This window comes from Equus quagga, chromosome 13 (genome assembly GCF_021613505.1).
Source record: "Equus quagga isolate Etosha38 chromosome 13, UCLA_HA_Equagga_1.0, whole genome shotgun sequence".
Classification (NCBI taxonomy): Eukaryota; Metazoa; Chordata; class Mammalia; order Perissodactyla; family Equidae; genus Equus; species Equus quagga.
In genome coordinates this window covers 103,049,774-103,061,884 of record NC_060279.1, presented here as the reverse complement: position 1 = coordinate 103,061,884, position 12,111 = coordinate 103,049,774, and the positions used below count along the sequence as shown (strand labels likewise).

General features: G+C 42.5%; 1 long non-coding RNA gene across 1 annotated transcript; it reads right to left on the bottom strand.

The window, feature by feature from the left end:
* Window positions 1–1,885: 1,885 nt before the first annotated feature.
* LOC124251262 (uncharacterized) lies at window positions 1,886–11,323 on the bottom strand. Its single transcript, XR_006891720.1, has 2 exons — window positions 10,701–11,323; window positions 1,886–3,245 (listed from the first exon to the last, which is right to left on the bottom strand). It is a non-coding gene; the product is annotated as an uncharacterized LOC124251262 (long non-coding RNA).
* Window positions 11,324–12,111: the final 788 nt, after the last annotated feature.

Below are 12,111 nucleotides of genomic sequence, written 5' to 3'. Positions count from 1 at the left end.
TGCCTAAAACAATTTCCTTTGGTATTTCTTTTAGTGTATAATTTGATAGTGACAAATACTCTTACTTTTTGTCTATTTTAAAAATCCTCATTTCAGCTTCATTATTGACGAGTATATTTTACTGGTTATAGAATCTAGATTAGCTTTCCAGTGCCATTAAGGTGCTATTTTATTGTCTTCTGGCTTCTATGATTTCTGTTGAAAAGTTAGCTGTAAGTCCTATTGCAGCTCTAGTTTAGGTAATCTGTTATTCTACTTGGTTACTTTTAAGACTATCTCTTACTCTTTGGTTTTTGTAGTTTTACTATGATGTGCCTAGGTGTGATTTTGTTTGTATTTATACTGCTTAGGGTTCTTCAGGGCTTCTCAAATCTGTGGATCTATGTCTCTCATCAATTTTGGAAAATTCCTGGCCATTATCTAGTCAAATATTGCTTTGTGCCCCCCTCTCTCTCTGGTCCTCTTTTGGGACTTCAATTGCAATTATGCTAAACCTTTTCACTATCTCCAAAATATGACACACTCTTTTTGTATTTTCCATCCTTTTGTCTCTTTGTGCTTCAGTCCAGATATTTTCTTTTGATGTATCTGCCAATTCACTAATCCTCTCTTCATCTGTGTCTAATCTTTGAACTCACTTAGTATGTTCTTAATTTTCTTTTTTCAGCTATAAAATTCCCATTGATTCTTTTTTTATATGTATATTGTCTGTTGGAATTTTCCATTTTATCTTTTATCTCGTTGAATGTATCACTCAGAGGTTCTTCTAAAGTCCATATCTGTTAACTGGATTTCCTGTGGGTCAGTTTCTCTTACCTATTTCTTCTCTTGGTTTTGGGTCATAGGGTCTTGTCTCCTGGTATGCCCAGTAAATTTTGATCAATTGCCACATGTTGTATGTGAAAAATTGTGGAACCGATGTGACACTGTGGATGATGCTCTCTTTCTCCAGAGATTTTCTTTTGCTTTTGTAAAGCAGTTGGCATAGAGGCAGGCCATCTTAACCTGGTTTGAGTCAAAGTTGATCTTTGTGAGAGTGGTCCTTTTTGATTTGTCTTTACTACTAGTATAACCTTTCAGAGGTCCTGACCAAAAGCCTAGGATATTACCAGGGCCTCTCTGAGACTGCGAAAGCTTTGCTCAGTGTTTTAGCCTTTAAGTCACTGCTCTTAGAAGTAAATGCCTTGAGCAGAATAATAGTGCTGGTATGAACTAAATGTTTGTGTCCCCCTCAATTTCATATGTTGAAGCCCTAACCCTCAATGTGATGGTATAAGGCAGTGAAGCCTTTGGGAGGTAATTAGGTTTAGATGGGGTAATGAGGATGGAGCCTCCATGATGGGATTATTGCTCATATTAGAAGAGGAAGACACCAGAGCTTCCTCTCTCTGCCATGTGAGGACACAGAAGGAAGGCGGCCATCTGCCAGCCAGGAAGAGGGCCCTCATCAAGAACCCAATCTGCTGACACCTTGATCTCAGAATTTGAGCCTCCCTAACTATGAGAACTAAATGCCTGTTTTTCAAGCTAGCCAGTCTATGGTATATTATTACTGTGGTCCAAGCTGACGAAGACAGGTGTGAAAGGTCAGGCTCACCTTTTTAAGCTTCCCTTCTCTCCAGGATCTTGCTCTTTCAGCTTCTCCCTGCCTAGGTAGATTTCTGATGTTTTCGGACAGATTTTAAAAATTATCCAGCTATTCTAGTTGTTTGAGGTGGGAGGTTTGGTTTGATCCATGCTGGTGTTCCAGAGTCAGAAGCAGAGGTCCCAACTATTCCTTTAACATAATTTCTTAGCTATAATAGTGGTTAGCACAAAAATTAAGGTTTAGGGGTAATAAACTCCATCTGGATGGGTAAAAAAAAGTACAAATTGGTTCAACTGATTGGAAAAAGTAGAAAATTATAGTTTTCTATTAAGGTAAATTATTCTAATTAAATTAGTATAAGAAGCTTTGGAGCAGTCAGTCACTGGAAACATACAATATATAACAGCTAACTTCCCAATATTTTTTACCACAGTGAAGTGTACCTTTGCTTTATAGCAGCGAGAATTAGGGGAGTCCCTAGCATTCCAAGCCCTCCACCAGGCTCTGGATCACACTGCAAGATACTTGCCAGGTTCCTAAGAAGACAGTGTGTCTGACTGCATCATAGCGCAGGCAAACTCACTCAATGAACATACAGCAACCAAATTTGAAGACTGTTATCTTACTTCTCTAAAAGTTTCACAAATTGTTCTTTTACAGTGCAAACATCCATAAAAATTGAGAAGATAAAAAAACCCCATAATTTTCCATAGCAGAATAGATAGGTAATTAGCCAACTACTTGTCAGATGACCACTGCTGTTTCAAGCTTTGCCCTAGCAGCTGGCTCCTGTCCCATGGATGAAAAGGCCATCAAAGCACGAAATTTGACCTGTTGTGGCAGAGTATCAGGATCCTAGTTAATCGAAGTCCTGGCTGCATGTTGTATCCTGAGCTGCGTGTCCTAGAGGAAGAGAGGGAAGACAAGAGCAGTTGGGAAGGCTGAGAGTATTGACTGCAGGCACTCACATCTTGTTGTTGAGCAAACGGGCTTTATGACCAAGGCTGGGCATAATTACCAGCAAATGTACCACTAAGGTTACTAAGTGAAATGCCTCGGGAACTGGATGGATGGAAATAAATCTGTGAGCTCAAGAGACCATTCCCTAAGAAGATTATAGATGAGCTAATGTGACAATGCTTTGGCTTCCAAACACAACTGGGAAATTCAAGACCAAAAGCTCAAGTTGGATTGCTTCAGCTACCAAAATAAGAGATGATGACAGGAAGTCAATGGAGGTCTCTCAACTCCCTAGAGGGATACACACAGAAGAAAAAAATTGGTTACAGGCGGGTCATAAACACGGAATCTATTAGGACTAAATGAGTCCTCTTGTAGATCTAGTTTAACCATGTTATCTTACAGAAGATGAACTGACACCACCGAGGGAACTCCTTTTCATCTGTCAGGACTCATAACAAACATCGGTTCTTCTGCAAAGCCTTCTACCCTTCCATTTCATGGCTTCTTTGTCATTTTCTAATCTAGAGTTTGAGATCCATAATTTCAGAAGCTCAAGCAGAATGAAGGTCCTCAATAATATTTCTTGAACAGATAAGTGAGAACTGAGATGTGCAAAGTCAGAGCAAGACATGGGTCGGTCATCCTGAGCTCCAGCTCAGGCAATTCAACGTCGGTTGCCAAGTTTGAGAAGACCCTGCAAAAAGTAAAAGATAAAAAATTCAAACATAGTAAAAAATAGAATAATATAATGAACCACCATAGACCCATTACTAATGTCCAATCTTGTTTCCATCTATACCTTCACCCACTTTCCTTACCACTACACACAACTATTTAGAAATAAATTCCAGATATCATATCATCTGTGAATATTTTAGCATGTATTTCCAAAATATATTAAAATACTTAAAACTATAACCATAAGAGGAGTGGGCAGGGCAAAATGGCAGGGTGAGCTGATCTGGGACTCTCTCCCCTCCAAACTACAACAAAGGACTGGAAAAAAACTGAATTTCAGCTAATAAACCTAATGCCAGGATGTCAGAGACCTACAGTATCAAAAAGACGGAGGATGGAGACCCTGCTACCGGCCTCAGAGATGGAACCAGGTAGGAGAGAATTTCGCTCCCTCCCCTAGAGTCTGGGATTGCAGCCCCAGGTGCGGGAAGGAGCACGGGAGGGGCCGCGTGACCCAGGGGTCGTCCAGGACTCCTGTCGCAAGTATAGTGGAAACCCGCTGATGGGGAAAAGTTTCCCTGTGCGGGGACCCCATAAACCCAGGGCCCTGGGAGGCCAGAGAATGGAACTCATCCGAATCTAGATTGGCATGCAAGAAAAACACTCCCTCCCTCCACCGGCAAACTGCGCTGGGGGCCGCCATCTTGCCCGAAGGCGGAGAGCTCAGAACGTGCAGCTCTCGACCCCTATCTAGTGGCGACAGGCTGTAACTGCAACCGAATTCTACCATCATGGGGAAAAAACCGCTCCTCTACCATCCAGCAATTTATAAAAGCTCCAGACCAGAAGGAAAACAACAAAAACACAGAATTAAGTCCTGAGGACTTGGAAATAGGTAAACTAAGTGAAAATGAGTTCAGAATAGCTATAATCAAAAAACTCAATGAGGTAGAGAGAAAGAGAAACAAGCCAATGAGTTCTGGAGTTACTTCACAAAAGAGATTGAAATTATGAAGAAGAATCAAACAGAATTACTAGAGATGAAAAACACAATGGACCAGATAAAACAGAATACGGATTCCCTGAATGCCCGTGTAGACACCATAGAGGAGCAAATTAGCATAATCGAAGATAGACAGGCTGAATGGCTCCAGACAGAGGAAGAAAGAGAACTAAGAGTTTAAAAAAATGAGGAAAATCTCCGAGAGATAGTGGATTCAATGAGGAGAAAGAATTTAAGGATCATAGGAATTCCTGAGAACGTGGAAAAGGAAAATGGAGCAGAAAGTGTGCTTAATGAAATTATCTAAGAGAACTTCCCAAATCTAGAGATTGAGGGAGAAATATGCGTAGAGGAACCTTTCAGATCTCCTAGATTTGTTAATGTAAAAAGACCTACTGCAAGGCATATAGTAGCACAAATGGCAAAAATGAATAACAAAGAAAGAATACTCAGGGCAGCAAGACAGAAGAAAATAACTACAAAGGAACTCCTATCAGACTTTCAGCGGATTTCTCTACAGAAACCTTACAAGCTAGGAGAGAATGGAGTGACATATTCAAAACTTTAAAAGATAAAAATCTTCAGCCAAGAATACTCTATCCAGCAAGAATATCCTTCAGATATGAGTGAGAAATTAAATCTTCTCCAGACAAACAAAAGTTAAGGGAATTTGTAACCAAAAGTCCTCCACTACAAGAAATCCTCAAGAAGGCTCTCATACCTGAAAAAAGAAAAAAAGGGAGAAAGGGGACACAAACCACAGAGTAGGGAGACAGATAAATAGAACCAGAATAGGATAGCAAATATTCAACTATAGCATTAGGATAAAGGTAAGGAAACTACCAAAGCAAAGACGATCTTATCACTCTAACTACAAACTCATAACACGAGTTGGAATAAGAAATGAAAATAATAATTTAGGAGGGGAAGAGCAAAGGGACAAAATCAGTCTAGGCCAAGTAAGTAAGAGACCACCAGAGAATAGACTATATTATACATGAGATTCTAAATACAAACTTCAGGGTAGCCACTAAAGTAAAAAACAGAACAGAGCCACAAAACATAAATAAGGAAAAATCTAAGAAACCCAGGATAAGAAATTGCAGTATTAAATGGGTAGGCTAAAGCACACAGGAAGAGAAATGCAGGAAAACCAGAAAACGAGCAACACATTGACAGCATTAAGTCCACATGCATCAATAATCACCCTCAATGTAAATGGATTGAACTCTCCAATAAAAAGACACAGAGTGGCAAAATGGACTACAATCCATTTGTTGCCTCCAGGAAACACACCTCAGCCCCAAGGACAAACACAGGCTCAGAGTGAAGGAGTGGAGGACAATACTTCAAGCTAATAGCAAGCAAAAGAAAGCAGGTGTTGCAATACTTATATCAGACAAAACAGATTTCAAAATAAGGCAGGTAAAGAGAGACACAGAGGGACAATATATAATGATCAAAGGGACACTTCATCAAGAAGAAATAACACTTATAAATATCTATGCACCCAACATAGGAGCACCAAAGTTCATAAAGCAAGTATTAACAGACCTAAAGGAAGACGTTAAAAACAACACAATAATAGTAGGGGACCTCAACACCCCACTCACATCAATGGACAGATCATCCAGACAGAAAATCAACAAGGAAATAGTGGAGCTAAATGAAAAACTAAAACAATTGGACTTAATAGACATATATAGAACACTTCATCCAAAAACAGCAGAATACACATTCTTCTCAAGTGCACATGGAACATTCTCAAGGATAGACCATATGTTGGGAAACAAGGCAAGCCTCTACAAATTTAAAAAAATTGAAATAATAACAAGCATCTTCTCTGATCATAATGCTATAAGGCTAGAAATTAATTACAAGAAAAAAGCTGAGAAAGGTACAAAGATGTGGAGACTAAACAATACACTACTGAACAAGCAATGGATCATTGAAGAAATTAAAGAAGAAATCAAAAAATACCTGGAAACAAATGAAAATGATAATATGCCATACCAACTCATATGGGATACAGCAAAAGCTCTATTAAGAGGAAAATTCATCGCAATACAGGCACATCTTAACAAACAAGAAAAATCCCAAATAACCAATCTTGAACTACAGCTAACTGAACTAGAGAAAGAAGAACAAATAAAGCCCAAAGTCAGCAGGAGAGAAATAATAAAAATCAGAGCAGAAATAAATACTATTGAAACGAAAAAGGCGGTAGAAAGGATCAATGAAACAAAGAGCTGGTTCTTTGAGAAGATAAATAAAATTGACAAACCCCTACCCAGACTTACAAAGAAAAAAAGGGAGAAAGCTCAAAACAAAATCAGAAATGAAAGAGGAGAAATAACAACAGACTCTGCAGAAATACAACAGATTATAAGAGAATAGTATGAAAAACTCTATGTTAACAGAATGGATAATCTAGGGGAAATGGATAAATTCTTGGACTCCTACAATCTCCCAAAGCTCACTCAAGAAGAGGCAGACAATTTGAACAGACCAATCGCAAGGAAAGAGATTGAAACACCAATCAAAAACATCCCAAAGAATAAAACCCCAGGACCAGATGGCTTTCCTGGGGAATTCTACCAAACTTTCAGAGAGGATTTAATACCTATCCTTTTCAAGCTATTCCAAAAAATTAGGGAGGATGGAACACTTCCTAACACATTCTATGAGGCCAACATCACGCTGATACCAAAGCCTGACAAGGACATCACGAAAAAAGAGAACTACAGGCCAATATCAATGATGAACATAGATGCAAAAATTCTACACAAAATTTTGGCAACCAGAATTCAGCAATTCATCAAAAGGATCATACATCATGATCAGGTGGGATTCATACCAGGGACACAGGGATGGTTCAACATCCACAAATCAATCAATGTGATACACCACATCAACAAACTGAGGAATAAAAACCACATGATCATCTCAATAGATGCAGAGAAAGCATTTGACAAGATCCAACAGCCATTTATGATAAAAACTCTGAACAAAATGGGCATAGAAGGGAACTACCTCAACATAATAAAGGCCATATACGACAAACCCATAGCCAACATCGTACTCAATGGCAAAAACTGAACCCCATCCCCCTGAAAACAGGAAGGAGACAAGGATGCCCTCTATCACCACTCTTACTTAACATAGTACTGGAGGTCCTGACCAGAGCAATCAGGCAAGAAAAAGGAATAAAAGGAATCCAAATAGGGAGGGAAGAAGTGAAACTCTTGCTGTTTGCAGACGACATGATCTTATATATAGAAAACCCCAAAGAATCCATTGGAAAACTGTTAGAAGTAATCAACAACTACAGCAAAGTTGCAGGGTGTAAAATCAATTTGCATAAATCAGTAGCATTTCTATATTCTAATAACGAATTAACAGAAAAAGAACTCAAGAACACAATACCATGCACAATCGCAACAAAAAGAATAAAATACTGCAGGGTAAATTTAACTAAGGAAGTGAAGGACCTATATAATGAAAATTACAAGGCCTTTCTGAGAGAATTGGATGATGACATAAGGAGATGGAAAGACATTCCATGTACATGGATTGGAAGAATAAACATAGTTAAAATGTCTGTTCTACCTAAAGCAATCTACAGATTCAATGCTATCCCAGTCAGAATCCCAATGACATTCTTTACAGAATTAGAACAAAGAATCCTAAAATTTATATGGGGGAATAAAAGACCCCGAATTGCTAAAGCAATCCTGAGAAAAAAGAAGAAAACGGGAGGCATCACAATCTCTGACTTCAAAACATACTACAAAGCTACAGTAATCAAAACAGCATGGTACTGGTACAAAAACAGGTGCACAGATCAATGGAACAGAATTGAAAGCCCAGAAATAAAACCACACGTCTATGGACAGCTAATCTTCGACAAAGGCGCTGAGAGCATACAATGGAGAAAAGAAAGTCTTTTCAAGAAATGGTGCTGGGAAAACTGGAAAGCCATATGTAAAAGAATGAAAATTGACCATTCTTTTTCACCATTCACCAAAATAAACTCAAAATGGATCAAAGACCTAAAGGTGAGACCTGAAACCATAAGGCTTCTAGATGAAAACGTAGGCAGTACACTCTTTGACATCAGTATTAAAAGGATCTTTTTGGACACCATGTCTTCTCAGAGAAGGGAAACAATAGAAAGAATAAACAAATGGGACTTCATCAGACTAAAGAGCTTCTTTAAGGCAAATGAAAACAGGATTGAAACAAAAAAACAACCCACTAACTGGGAAAAAATATTTGCAAGTCATATATCTGACAAAGGCTTAATATCCATAATATATAAAGAACTCTCACAACTCAACAACAAAAAAATCAAACAAGCTGATCAAAAAATGGGCTGGAGACATAAACAGACATTTCTCCAAAGAAGATACACGGATGGCCAATAGGCACATGAAAAGATGCTCATCATCGCTGATCATCAGGGAAATGCAAATCAAAACTACACTAAGATATCACCTTACATCCATTAGAATGACAAAAATATCTAAAACTAATAGTAACAAATGTTGGGGAGGTGTGGAGAAAAAGGAACCCTCATACACTGCTGGTGGGAATGCAAACTGGTGCAGCCACTATGGAAAACAGTATGGAGAGTCCTCAAAAAATTAGAAATAGAACTACCATACAATCCAGCCATTCCACTACTGGGTATCTACCCAAAGAGCTTGAAGTCAGCAATTCCAAAAGTCCTATGCCCCCAATGTTTATTGCAGCATTATTTACAATAGCCAAGACATGGAAGCAACCTAAGTGCCCATCAACAGATGATTGGATAAAGAAGATGTGGTACATATATACAATGGAATATTACTCAGCTGCAAAACAGAACAAAATCATTCCATTTGCAATAACATGGATGGACCTTGAGGGAATTATGTTAAGTGAAATAAGCCAGTTAGAGAAGGATAATCTGTGTATGACTCCACTCATATGAGGAATTTAAAAATGTGGACAAAGAGAACAGATTAGTGGCTACCAGGGGAAAGGTGGGGTGGGAGGTGGGCACAAAGGGTGAAGTGGCGCACCTACAACACGAATGACAAACATTAATGTACAAGTGAAATTTCACAAGATTGTAACCTATCATTATCAATAAAAAAAAAATTTACCAGCCCAAATAAAGAGTGAATAATTGCCTAAAAAAAAATATATATATATATATAACCATAATATTGCCGTTCTGAAATAACGCAATCAGACTTTTTAAACATCAAATAGCCCATCAGTGATGAAATTTGCAAGCGTCCTACGAATGTCACTTCTTTTTCTTTTTACCATTTGTTTGAATTAGAATCTAAATGTGATTATTTTCCTTGCAATTAATTATTGAAGAACTGGGTCATTTGTCCCATAGTTCCACAAGATCTGGATAGCTCTGATTCTGTTCCCATAGTGTTGTGTAACACGTTCCCCTGTATTTTCTCTTTCCTGTAAGGCTCAATTACATTTCAGTTTGATTTGTGGTGGGGGGGGCGGGGGGGAGGTGTGTCAAGACTACTTAATAGTTGGTGCTGTTTTCCCACTGCAAGACTCATAGCGTCAGATTCTCTGTTGGTGATGTGAGTAGCCTTAGCTGATCGCACCTACATCCCTTGATTCATTAGGGATGCAAAATGGTGATGTTCTCTCTATAGCTTTTGCGTCATTTATCAGCTGGAAATTCTTTTATAAAGAGAAATTTTCCCTCATCTGCTATTTGGCCACCCAAACTCAATTTTAAAACAGTTTAACCAAGACCATGCTTTCTCTCAAGTTAGAATCTCTTGCAGGAGGATGAACAACTTTAAGCAAACCTTCATTTATTCTTTATTTTCTAGCCAGGAATTAACTGGAAGGCAGTGGGACTGACGGCTGCAGAAGAGACGATCTGGCTTGGTTCTTCCCTGGCCCCCAAGTCAGCTGAGGACCTGCCTGCCCTGAGATTTTCTTCAGAAGCAGTGCTCCAGGGCTTGCTCTAAACGTCTACTCTGTCTCTTTGAAAACATTTTCTCCTGTAATTAAGGGATTTTCTAATCTAGGGAACAGATAAAAATTCATCAAAATTATATTTTTAAAAAGTCATAATCCTGAAGCTGCAAAGATCTGGCTCCAGGGAAATCCTGAATTGAGGAAGGATGCTAATCAGGACAGAATTTAAGACAACAGTTTATAATCTTTCATTCCCAGAACTGAGAATATCCCAAGGAAATGCCAAGTGAAAAAGTAAAACGGGCCATTGATTTTGCATTTTGAGAAACTGACCAAGTTTCTTGATCAAATGCTGCTTGCAAGTCTGACTCAAGGTTGAGCAGATAAAAGGATCCTCCAGGGTACCCCCCACCCTCCACCCCCACTTTGGGTCTGAGCATGCTGCGATTTTGAAAAACCAGACCCTGGCAATCAGAGACCTCACTTGTTCCACCGCTGAGGAAATGAAGGGTGCTTCACCTCCAATTCCTGGCTCCTGTTAATGTGCTCTCAAGTCCATGCTGCCGCCAGGCTTGAGGGGAGAGTGGTCCCTGTCTTGCTGTCTGCAGAGGTTAAACGGAATCTCTCCTCCTCCATTGAGGAAAGGCATCTTCCTCATTAATTTCGTGAGGCCGGGGACCCTCGCGGCGATCCGGCTCGTTCCACCCGGCGGAGATGTCCCGGAAGTGGGCGCCCAGGCCTTCAGGAGTCCCCAGCCCCTCTGGTCCTCTTCAGACCCCCAGGACTCAGGGCCTGGGAAAATCCCGGCCTCTGTCAGGCCACTCGTCGCAGGCTTTCACTGGGCGCCCCTGTGGTTTGCTAACTCCTAGTGCGGCCTTGAGACAGTCTGTTTGTGCCTCAGTTTCTCCTGTTGTCAGGGTGCCCCGGAGGCCCGCAGCCCCGGCGGGAACACGCCCCGGGCCCTCCCGCCCCAGCGGCCCCGCCCTGCGGCCCGCCCGCGGAGCTCGCTTTCGGCCTGGGCGGGGCCGTGCGCGTCTCCGCGTGGTTCCGGGAGGCCGGGCGGGGCGGACCGGGCTGGGCAGCCCCACCGGAAAGACTCGTTCCAGCCGGAGCAGGCGGAGGCCGGGCGGAAACAGACTTGCTGCCCCCTCTCGGGCCCTCCCCATGCCCCCTCCCGCGCGCACACCCGCCGGGGTGGGGTTCGGGGACACGCCGGCCCGCAGCTGGGGCAGCCCGGGGCCCTCCTCCCACGCCGGCCCCGCCCACACCTGGGCTCCGCCTCCTGGCCCCCGGCTCTGACTCCTGGGAGCCTCAATGGGGGAGGGGAGGAAAAAACCAACAGTGGGGAGTGGGAGTGGGGGGTGGGGGCTGGGGGTAGGGAGGCCCCACCCGAGCAGGGAACCCGTTGCCAAGAAACCGGACTTCCGCCTGGGGCACCGGCCTTAAGCAGCCCTGGCGCAGCTGCTTCTTCCCCTTGTCCCCCATATGGCCCAGAAAGCCTAGGGCAGTTGCAGTGCTCAGGCGACCCCAGGCGGAGACAGGAAACTTGGACCGCGACTCTGTTGGTGAGAGCCTGCGGGCAAGCCAGACGGCGACCCCCAGTTCGGCCTGCTCAGCGCGGGCCGGGAGCGTCGCGCCTCTGGGCCCCGGGGTGGGGTCGGGGGTGGGGTCGCGGCCCTGCCAGCCCAGCTGACGGCCCAAGCTCTCCCCCTCGGGGGGCCGCAGGCTCCAGATGGAGCGCTCGCGCCGAGCTGTGCGGTGGTGGCACCCAGGCCTCCCGCTAAGCCTTTAAGGAGGGCCGGGGTCTGCCTCCTGAGGTCGGGGTTGTGGACGGGTGGTTCTGGGGTCTGCAAGGGCCCGCCCGGGTATCCAGGGTTAGAGGCTTAGGCCAGCCAGTCAACCCGCTCGTGGGGGGCGCAGCTGCCCCCTG